This window comes from Thalia democratica, chromosome 4 (assembly GCF_965202585.1).
Source record: "Thalia democratica chromosome 4, ktThaDemo2.hap1.1, whole genome shotgun sequence".
In the NCBI taxonomy this organism is placed as follows: Eukaryota; Metazoa; Chordata; class Thaliacea; order Salpida; family Salpidae; genus Thalia; species Thalia democratica.
The window spans coordinates 73,972,255-73,984,456 of record NC_139168.1 but is presented as its reverse complement, the minus strand read 5'-3'; positions in this window follow the sequence as shown (position 1 = coordinate 73,984,456).

Below are 12,202 nucleotides of genomic sequence, written 5' to 3'. Positions count from 1 at the left end.
ATTTTAAGTTTTAAAACCTATCCAAACATCAATATAGAGATTTTTTTTTATTTTTTATTTTTTGTAAAAACAAACTGTTTTAGCCATTTAAAATAGAAACTTTATTATGCTAAAAAGGAAATTTTGCAATTTAATTTAGAAATAAGTAGCCACGCTAATGTAATTTAATATACATTTACTTTTGTATTAAGTAAATAAGATAAATCAAAAGCTACATGTAAGTAGCCACAAAATCGCGAGACGAAAAAAACTATACTTTCAAATTCTTAGAAATTTTTTAATTTGCTACGAAAGCAAGAGTTTATGGGCTATTAGAAATCTTGTAAGTAAGTGTGCTATTAGAAATTTCGTAGGTAATCCATTAAATGAGCCAAAAAAAAATATTCAAACTAGTATTTTTTGATTTTTAACTTTTACTACGGTTTGATTTAACAAAGATGTATTTAATTATATTACTATCGCTGTTTATTGATCGACAAAAGAAAAGTGCTCAGAAATTTTGGACAAAGGACCTGGTGTACGAAAAAGCGTCCCAGACATATTAAAATGATACAAAAGTTACAACTGATAAAATATAAATAGTCAGGCTGTTCTAATTTAGGGCTGCTTTACTACTGTAGTAGTTGATTAACAAAACTAAAAGCTAAATGTAAGTAGCAACAAAATTGCAACGCATGGTAAGGCAGAACTAATAAACCTATAGAAATATTTAAACTACTTACAAAAACAAAGGTTTATGGGCTATTTGGAAATTTCGTAAGTAAGGAAATAATGCCATAAAATAAGTTTTGAAAATTATGCATACTAACATTGTTTTGATTTTTAACCCTTACTGAGATTTGTTTTAACAAAGAATATATTTATTTCTGAAAAAAACATTGTTTATTTAACGACAAATAAAAGTACTCAGAAATTTTAGTCTAAGGACCTGGTGTACTAAAGAACGTCTCAGACATATCAAATGATACAAAAAATAAAACTGATAAAAAATAAACAACCTGTTCTAATTCAATACTGCTTTACTACTTTATTAAGTAAAAAAATGAAAATTAAAAGTTTGTATAAACGGTCAAAAAATCTTTAAAACCGTTTTTAAACTCTTATAATATTCAAAACAGCTACAAAAGCAAGAACTTGTTGGCTACTGATAACCACACAAGCAAGTGATTTGATGCATTTAATGAAAAGCTAAAGATTAATATTGTTTATACTCAATGACAGGTTTTATACTAATAAGTAATAAACATTAATATGGTATATTTTGTCAAAGTAGTTCTTTTATTCCAATGTATGTTTTTTATTGATTAAACTATTTTTTGCAGTCTACTGTACAAATTATTGTCAAGTTAATGATTCTTTTACGTAATATTGTTTTCATAAAAAGTATGCTATTTCGAAACCTTTTCTACAACTTACTTTTTATTATAGTTACATGTTGTAGATAATTATGAACTTTTTAAATAGAATCTGTTGTAAGCTCTTAAAAAAACTTACGATGAAAATTCTACTAATATTATTAAAAATGTTATAAATTTTGCAATATAAATTGTGTAAACAAAATTAAACATACCTAAAAGAAATAAACAATTATTTTTAAGCTTTAAGCTTATGAGTTACTCTAAGTTCTAAATTTTACTATGAATTTTCTTTTAGTCTCTTCTTATCTAACTAACATTAACAACATTAAAAGTTTCAAGTATATCCAAACTGCCCTTGTGGAAATTCATTGTGTATTTATCACTTCTTGAACCAATTTGTAATCGCCGTCTTCAATACTAAATTGAGAATAGGTGACAAATAAATTTGCTGCTAAATTGTTTAATAAGTTTAAAGTTATTGGAATTTAAAACAGCTTCACTGCTGTTTACTAAGAAGAAAAAATAAACTAATAATAAAGCTACATTTTAATAGACACAAAATTGCGAATCGGAAGAATTATCTGTTATTAAGTTCTTAGAAAAACTTAAACTAGCTACGTAAACTAGAGTTTATGGGGTATTGGAAATCTCGTAAGTAATTAAATAAATAAATAAAATGAGCTCTGAAAAATATTCAAAGTAACAGTTTATGATATATGTCCCTAACTATAATTTGGTTTAACTAGATATGAATTTATCTATAATACTTTAGTTTTTTGTTGACCGACAAAAGAAAAACGCTAAGAAAGTTTTATCTAAGGACATGGTGCACGAAAGAACCTACTAAAACGTACAATAATTAAAAGTAAAAAAAAATAAATAGTCATGCTATTCTAATTTAGGAAAGCTTTACCTCTGTATTAAATAAAAATATGAAAATTAGAATCTACATATAAGTAGCTAAAAATCTTTAAAGCACATGAAACTATGTTTCATGCTTTCAAAAGTATTTAAACTAGTTACAAACGTGACAGCTTGTGGGCTACTCATAAACACATAAGCAAGTGATTTGATAAATATATTAAAAGCTAAAGGTTAATATTTTTTTACTCAGTAACAAGTTTCATACTTATAACCATAACCATGGTATGTTCTGCCAAAGTAGTTCTTTTATACTGATGTATACTTTTTATTGTTTAAACTTTTTTTTTAGTTTACTATAAAAATTGTTGTAAAGTTAATAACTTTATTTCATAATTTAGTTTATAAAAGAGTTGATATTTTAAAAACCTTTCTACAACTTACTTTTTTAGTACTTACACTTTGTAAAGAATTATGAGCTTTTTAAGTAAAATCTGTCGTAAGACCTACAAAAACTCATACTAATAATTTCTACTAACTGTATTAAAAGTTCTAAATTTTTGCAATATAAACTGTTTAAACAAAATTAAACGTACCTATAATAAATAAGCCATAACATTTTAGCTAGTTTTAGTTTTGAACTTTACTAAGCGTTATCCTTTAGTCTGTTCATATTTAACTGACACTAACAACATTTAAAGTTTTAAAATTTATCCAAACACCCCTACTGGAAATACATTGTGTTTTTATTACTTTTTGAACCAGTTTGTTATCGCTGTCTTCGATAACAAATTGAGATAGGTGAGAAACTTTCAATTTAATTTGTAACCAATTAAAAATCAATAAGTTTAGTTTAGCACTGTTTTAATGCTATCTACTAACAAGTAGAAAAACAAATTGATAAAGCTATATTTTAGTAGCAACAAAATCGTGAATTGGGTTATGAAGGTGTTAACAAACTCTTAGAGATATTTAAACTTGCTATGAAAACAAAAGTTTATTGGTTGTTTGAAATCTCGTGAGTAAGTAAATAAACCCATAAAATGAGCCTTGAAAATTATTCGTACTAGTTTTAATTTTCTAACTCTTACTATGGTTTGATTCAACAAAGTACATATTTGTTAATAATACTATTGTTTTTTATTGAACGACAAATTAAAATCGCTCAGAAATTTTGGTCTAAGAACCTAATGTACGAATAGACACTATGGACATATGAAAATAGTACAATAATTACAACATTAATTCTAATTAAGTGTCGCTTTTCTCCTGTATTAAGTAAATTACAAAGTTAAAAGTTATGTGTAAGTAGCCACAAAATTGCGGAAGCAAAATAACTTATGTTTCAAATTCTTATGAATATTTAAACTAACTACAAAAACAAAAGTTTATGGGCTATTTAAAAATCTCGTAAGTAAGTAAATAAAGCCATAAAATGAGCTTTGAAAAATATTAAAACTAATAATTTTTAATTTTTAATTCCTAATATGTCTTGATTTAGCAAAGTATGTACTTATATATAATACATACATTGTTTATTAAACGACAAAAACGCTCAGAAAGTTCGGTCTAAAGACCTAATGTACTATAGAAACTCTCGAAGATACAAAAACGATACAAAATCCAACTAATAAAATAACGTTATTTGTTATTTAGCGTTGCTTAACTTCTGTATAAAGTGAAAAAATAAAATTAAAAGCTACATGTAATTAACTACAAAATCACTAAGAAGAAACAAACAGTTATTTTAGTAAATTCTTATAATATTTATACTACTTACAGAAACAAGAGCTCGTGAGCTACTGATTATTTCATAAGCAAGTGACTTTATGCACACAATGACAAAATGAATATTAGATCAGTATTTTTTAATGCTTAACAAAAAATTTCATGATTATAACCATGGTATGTTTTGTCAAAGTAGTAGTTCATGCTAGTGTGTACAATTAAATGTTTTATTTACGTTTTTTGCAATCTACTGTGAAAATTATTGTTAAGTTAATAAATCTTTTACAGAATATTGTTTTAAAAAAAAGTTGCTATTTCGAGAGCTTTTCTACAACTTACTTTTCATTATAGTTACATGTTGTATAGAATTATTAACTTTTCAAATAAAGTATGTTGTAAGACCTAGAAAAAAACTTATACTGACACTTTCTACAAGTAGTACATAATAAAAGTTTTTTTATATTTTGCAATATAAATTTTGTAAATAAAATTAAAGATACACACAATGTATCAACCATTACTTTTTAGCCTTAAACTATTAACTTACTTTTAGTTTTGAATTTTACTATTTAACTGACACTAACAACATTTAAAATTTTTAAGTATATTCAAACTCCCCTACTGGAAATACATTTTTTTATATTTCCTCTTGTACCAATTTTTATTTGCCGTCTTCAATACCAAATTGAGATAAGTAACAAATAAATTTGCAACTTAATTTATAACTTAAAAAGCAATTAGAAAAGCTATATTCTAGTAGCTATAAAAACGCGAAATGAAAGTAAAAGTTATCATTCGACTCTAATAAATATTCAGACTAGCTACGAAATCTAGAGTTTATGGGCGATTTGAAATCTGTTATAAAGTAAATAAACCCATAAAGTCCTTTTACTAATATAAAAAACAATAATTTTATGACTTATTTAAGTTATTTATCCTAGCTACGAAAACCAAAGTTTATGGGCAGTTGAAAATCTCGTAATGAAGTAAATAAACTCGTAAAAAACTAGCTTTTTAAGATATCTAAACTAAAACTTTTAATTTTAATCCTTACTATGACTCGATTTAACAACGTAGGTATTTATTTATAATATCAACATATTTTATTACTCGACAAAAGAGAAGTGCTCAGAAACTTTGGTCTTAGACTATGACTTGTTTTAATATAGTTTGTGTTTATTTATATTACTAAATTTGTGTATTGTTTGACAAAATAAAAGCGCTTAGAAATTTTGGTCTAAGGACCTGGTTTACAAAAGAACCTCTCGGGCCAAATGATACAAAAATTATAACTTATAAAAAAAAAAATTAATTTAGCGTTGCTTTACTTCTGTATTTGATAAATAAAAAGAATTAAAAGCTTTGTGAAGTTAGCTACAAAATCTAAGAACCTTAAAAACTATGTTTTCAAAATTTCGGAAATATTTAAACTAGTCACAAAAACAAGAGTTTATGGTCTACTGAAATCTCGTAAGTAAGTGAAAAAATACATAAAATGATCTTTGAAAAAAAATCAAACTAATATTCTTTGATTTTTAACCCTTACGATGCTTTGATAAAGTAAAGTATGTTTTTACTAGCAATACTAACATTTTTTGTCGAACGACAAAAAAATCGTTTAGAAGTTTTGGTCTAAGGACCTTGTGCACCAAAGAATCTCTCAGAAATAACAAAATGAAAATAACGTTAACCCTAATAAAAAATAAATAATCACGCTGTCGTAAGTAAAAAAAAATTAAAAAATAAAAAAAAACTTCAGACTACAACAAAAACGTTGTTAAGACTAGCGTTTTGAAATTTGTGCAGTATATCAAACTTATTGCTTAGCATTATTAGAAGCTTAAAACTTTCCTGTGTATCAAATTTTAAATTTAAAACTATCTGTTAAATTTAGAAGTTTAAATAAACGATTTTTGATCAAACTAAGTAATTTAATAGAAGTTATGCTACAACTTTGTTTTTTTTTTTTTGTTTATTGTGCAATGGTGGACTAAGGCATCAATACCTGAGCCGCTTAAACAGGGCATGCTTAAAGAAAATCAAAATTAATATAAACTTATTTTTAGCACTTAAAGATAAAAAATGAATAAAAGTTGTGAAGAAATTATTGAAGTGTTTAAACTTATTTGCTTTATATAAAAGACGACAACCAAGTACATACAAAAAAGAAATAGTAAATCCACATTATTAAGAAAGTACAACCAAATAGGTGATTTTCTAGACTCATTTTTTTTTAGACATAACGCATTTGTACAAAACTGACTAAAGTAACTTATTAGTCTGTGGAAAGGGGGAGCGTAAGAAAAAACTACTGTTATAAACTAGAAAAAAATGTAGTAAATTAAAGCGATTTAATATCTAATAAATATGTACCCAATATATATATTTTTTAGTTATTGGCTTGTACTTAAATTCATAGTTTTTAAATTAAATCTAAGTTTTAAGCGAAAATCTTCCACCTCCGCACTTGATACCGCATCTTGTAGTTATGCTACAAGTTTGTTAGATTTTTCAACTCTAAATATGAACCAGGGAGTATTTTGATAAATGTTTTAAGTTTGTTAAACATAAAAAAAAAGAAAACATATGCTTTCAAGATGGTCTGAGGAATTGTTGTACAAAAAGAAAATTTGTCGTCGAGCTACACACTACTTAATTACTTTAAATTTGAGCTATAAAACTGTTTTGTTGTTGGTGTAGGTTGCTGGTGATCAACGCTACAGTTGGCGGGCCAGGTGTGGAAGCAATTAAACTTTGGCAGGCAAAGTTCACCGCTAGTGTAGATGTACATTATTACCTAGCTGTTTATCCATTCTAAGAACAATATAAAAAGGTTAAGTCACGTTTTTGTAACCTCATAAACTTCAAACATTTGAAATTGTTAGTATTTTATTTCAGATATACCAATGAAACACCAAAATGAATATTTGTGATTATTGATTTTCGAATGAGTTGGTGATATAAAACAATTTTCGAAACAAAAAAAAATATTAATAATAAATATAAATAAATTTTTACACAATTCTTTATAAAAACTATGTTTAATATTTTTTTTACAAATTTTCATTAAAATCAATTTGAGATTTAAGTAACTGTTAAACAAACAGTATGATGTATGTTAATTTTTTAGTATACAACTTATATGGAAACTTAAGTTGTATGAATTAGAATAGGGGTTGGCAAAGTTTTTAATTGGCGGGCTAGATGTGGAAAAATTTAGTCTTTTGTGGGCCAAAACATTTCATTTTTTTTTAAATTTTGAAAGTTATTTAATTTTTCAATTTACTTTGACTAAATACTTATTCTATGTGAAGTTTTTTTACTACATCTAAAACAATCTACATACTTTTTACTTCATACCTATTTTTTCTGTTCATTTTAAAGCTGAAATATCTAATGTAACATCAAAACTTATTTTGAGGTCGGAATTGCATCATCGCGGGCCGCCTTTTTTATCGTATGCAGGCCGGACTTCACTTAAAACTAGTTAACATAATAGGGTGAGTAATGTCTACTACGATCCGGGTCCGGTCCACCGACCATACGTTGCCCCTCCTTTAGAATATTTTAGATTTAAAAATTGTCTCAATTAAACAAATTTTGTAGAGTTTGACTATTGTTCAAAAAATTGTTTTACTTACAAGTTTTAAAAGTGTTTGTCTGCTTTTGAAAATAGATTAACTTAATTGAATACTAAAGCTTTATTTTTTCTGCTCTTAATTATAAGTTTGTATTTAAAAACAACTATGTTTTCAAGCTATATAGTTTATTGTATAATATAATAATCACATTAATCGAGTATATAGTTTTAATATTTCGGAATAAATCATAAGTTTGCTTTGATTTCATTTGATGTGTGCTTTAGCTCCATATACATGTTGATGTTTTAAAATAAGATAAAATTTGAGTTTTATTTCTTTCCAGTAAATATTTTTTATGAAAATCAAATAAATTTTTTAATATTTGTCATCCTTTGATCAAAAAATTTAAAATAAATTTAATAACAAAATTTTAGAATAGCTTAATTTACATTTAGCTTTCCTTTAGTTTTTTAACAACTTCTAAACGTAAGAAATGTTTTTTTAAATTTGAATTACAGAAAAATCAAAGCTTTAGAACGTATCTAACTTCAATTATACGAGATAAATTGTGTTATTATTACTTCTAGAATCCTTTGTTGCGTTTTAAATATCAAATTGAAATTGTTAGAAAACAATTTTAAGACATTTTTTAAAATAAAAAGTTATAATTGTTTTGAAGCTATTGTAATTCATAACTGTTTTATTGCTGTAAATTCAATGCTTCATCTTTGTAGCTACAAAATCGCGAGCTTAGGAAGAAGTTTTTTTACTTTCAAAAAATATTTAAACTAGTTACAAAAACAAGAGTTTGTTGGCAATAGAAAATATCATAAGTAAGTAAATAAATCAATAAAAGAATATTTTAAAAGTATTCTTGTTAACTTAAAAAGTTAAATTTTTGATTTTCAACATAACTATGATTTAAATATCAAAGCATCTTTTTACTTACAACAAAAACATTGTTTATTGATGTATAAAAGAAAAGTGCTCAGAAATTTTGGTCAAAGGACTGGTTTACGAAAGAACGTCTTGGACATACAATACAAAAATAATACAATAAATAAAACTAATAAAAATAAATAATAAGACTGTTTTAACGTTGGGCTGATCTACTACAGTAGTAAGTAAATAATATAAATTAAAAGCTGTAATGCATTTAGTAGTGTGAATAGCCACAAAATCGCGAAAGCACTAAAAACTATGTTTCAAACCTTTAGAAACATTTAAACTAGTTATAAAAACTAGAATTTCTGCTTATCTCATAAGTAAGTGACTTAATGCTCATAATAAAAAGCCTGAGGTCAGTTTTTTGTTATTCAAAAAGTTTTTATTACAACAATATAAGAGAATACGTTTTTTAATATTTCAACAAGAATAAATTTGTTTTTGCTTGGTTTTACAATGTCTTGAAATAGCTAATGAGTAAATTTTTAACTTGACACTTAGAATTTTAAAAATAACTAACTGAACGTCTTCGTAATAAAATATTGCTTTATATCAATTTTGGAAAACTAATTAGTAATGAAAGCTACATACTTTTTTGCTACAAATTGCTCTAGATGTCATATTAATTTTGTTTTAAAATATTAAAAGTTTATTATCTAATAATAAACCAAAGTGTTTTTAAATTGTTAAATATGACTTAAGTGAGTGATTAATTACACATAATAATCAATCTTTCTAAACTGGCCTTTTTTCTGGCAGTTTTTGTAAGAAAAGTTTGAAGAATTAAACAATTTTTTTTGGCTTTGTAAGCTTTTGAACAACTTTGTTCACTAATCGACAATTAAGAAATTTTAAAATGCTTTGCTTTAAACAGGGTCAGCAAGCACACAAAAAATCTTCTACTACTACTGATGTACATATAGTTATAAAAGAAATCTATTTAAACGTTTTAAAGTAAGCAAAGCTATTGTTACAATTAATTACACTATGTACATAGTGTACATAGTGTAAATAGTAGCACTGATTAAAGTTTTAGTTTAATTCGATGTATACTTTGAACAAAGTATTACTTTACTACATAATTAACAAACTGACTGAGAATCTATTCAGTATAACAGAATAGTTTAATGACTGTTTTAAAAAACATTATTAATTTATTGATTTAAATCGGCATCTACATTTTGTTGGAGAGAGTATCTCTATTTCTACAGTTACTTAATATCAAAAGAATATGTATTAGTAAATTTAATATAAAACTATAGCCTTGAAAAATATTTCAGTAGTAAACGCATCTTTTAACAAGGCATTTTCTTCATTAAAAACAATTTTACCAGAATGTAATTAAACATAAACTTTATAAAATAAGTAACTTTTACGTAACGATTGCATAAATTGTGGAATTTGTAAAAAAAAGGTCTCAATTCTTTTGATATTAGATATTTATATGAACAATTTTAGTTATTATTCAAATAGAATTCGGTTTTAAAAGTAGCTGTCCAATCTTTCTGTAAAAAACAGACTACCTATAAACAATTCATTTTAATAGCCTAAGTAGTACATTTTAAACAACATTCCAAAACTTTAATAAAACATTTAAAAATATTTACCTTCGTTAATGCAATTAACCACTTTGTGATTTGTTCTTTTGGTTTAAAGATTACAATTAAAAAAGTATATATATTATTAATCAATAAAACGTTTGTGTAATAATAGCTTACAATTAGTCTCTTATTTTAATAACTTTTTTTAGTGCCTTAACTTGCTTGTTTAATCCAACATTTTTATTGATTACTTTATTTTGCATAACTATAGACTGCGGAACACTTTTTTCTACAAAAAGCAGCTAACAACACATATTTCCTTAGAAAGGTTGACTTATAAAATGCTACCGACCATTGGTTTGAAATGTACTTTAGTTTTATTTTGAGGTAGTGCATTAAAAACAATTGGTAAAAGATACCTACATTACAGAGCGTATTACAAAAGTTTTCATGTTAAAAGTTTTTATACTTAGTACTGGATTTTTTTTAGTGTTAAATATTGTTTTACTATTGCTGCTGTTTTCTAAGAATAGTTTATAAAAAACTTTTCAAGCAAGTTAACAACGTTTTAAATTTTGAAAAACTATCTAAGCATCAGTATAAAGATGTCGTAAAATTAAAAGACGTAAATACTAAGTTGATCAAAAATAAGTAATACTTAAGTACTGATGATTTTCTAAATCCCTTGTTATTTGTTTAATAATCGAAAGTACAAGCAAAACCCAAAATTGAAATTAATTTATTCTAAAGCTAATTAGTTATTGTAAAACAAGAAAATTTAAACCGCTTATCTAGTGAAATAACTTTTTTATAGTTTTATAAAATATTAAATACGATTTTGAAGCTTATGAAGTTTCTTTAACTTATTTGTGGAGGATTTTGGCAACTAAGTACCTAAAGCTTTCATACTTCTATAAAATGTATAAATGTTTTTGATGATAAATAATTTTATGAATAATGTTTAATATAAATATAACCTAAAAAGTATAACTAATGTTATATGCAAATTTAAAGGAGTTTTTTTATAAAACAATCTACAAAGCTTCCTTTACTTGAGTTTAATTTATCAAATTATTTAAATAAATAAATTGATGAATAAATAATTTGTAAATCTAGTTTTAATTTAAGTTGTGAGATACTATAAAATATTAAATTTATTTGTCGAAATTGCGTTTTACATTCAGATCCTGTACGGTCAGAAAAAATTATATAAATTTATTAAATTTAATATTCTCAATTTAATACAAACTAGTTTACTTTAGTTGTCGTAATTTACACGAGTTAGTTGAAACTTCTTTTATTTAACTTTTATGTTTGTTATTGTTGGTAATAGTTAAAACATACTCTGATGAAAGAACTGTTATTGTAATTGTTTTTCCAAATTAAATTTAACAAACACTATTTCCAAACTCGTCTTCAATCATTCTAAAAATTTTCGTTCTTATGTGTAGCAGTAATATTTTTTTCTTGAAAATTAAATCTTGATTGAAAATATTTTATTTTTTATTTCATTTATATTTTAAGCCATTAAGCAGTTAACAAAACAATTGAACCTCTTTAATCATGTAATGAAAGTTGGTGTTGTTGTATAAATATCGTAAAATTAGTTAAAATGAAATTTTATAAGCTATATTACTATAACCACAAATAATCATCAGCAAACCTACCACCCACAACATGACCTATCAGTTGTAAACTTCTTATAATTATTTAAACAATTACAAAACAAAATGTTTGTGAGTTAGGTTGTGTAACGTCAATAAGTGATTTAAATAAAAACAGCGAATATTTAAAAAAGCTTTTATAAAATTTTCTAGACTTTATTTTTTTAATTAACAAGATCAAATTAACTGAATATTTTAATTGTTTAAATTTTTTTTTCCAAATATTAAACTTAATTATAATTAATAGAAGCACTAGTTCTACTGTTATAATAACTTAGACATCTTAATATCAATGAACACTAAACTAAAGTTTATTTTTTTTTGTAATTAGTTTGTAAAGTAAATATTTAAATAATTTAAAATACATTTTAATTTTACAGATTCTTAATGTGAGACTTATAATACAATTTGAGTCATGAAGCTATAAGTTATCTAAAAAAAAAAGTTAAGTTTTTATGTTTAGCAATAAGTATGTGTTACTGTTTTATTGAAACACCTTTTATTACATTTTTAAAATAACATAA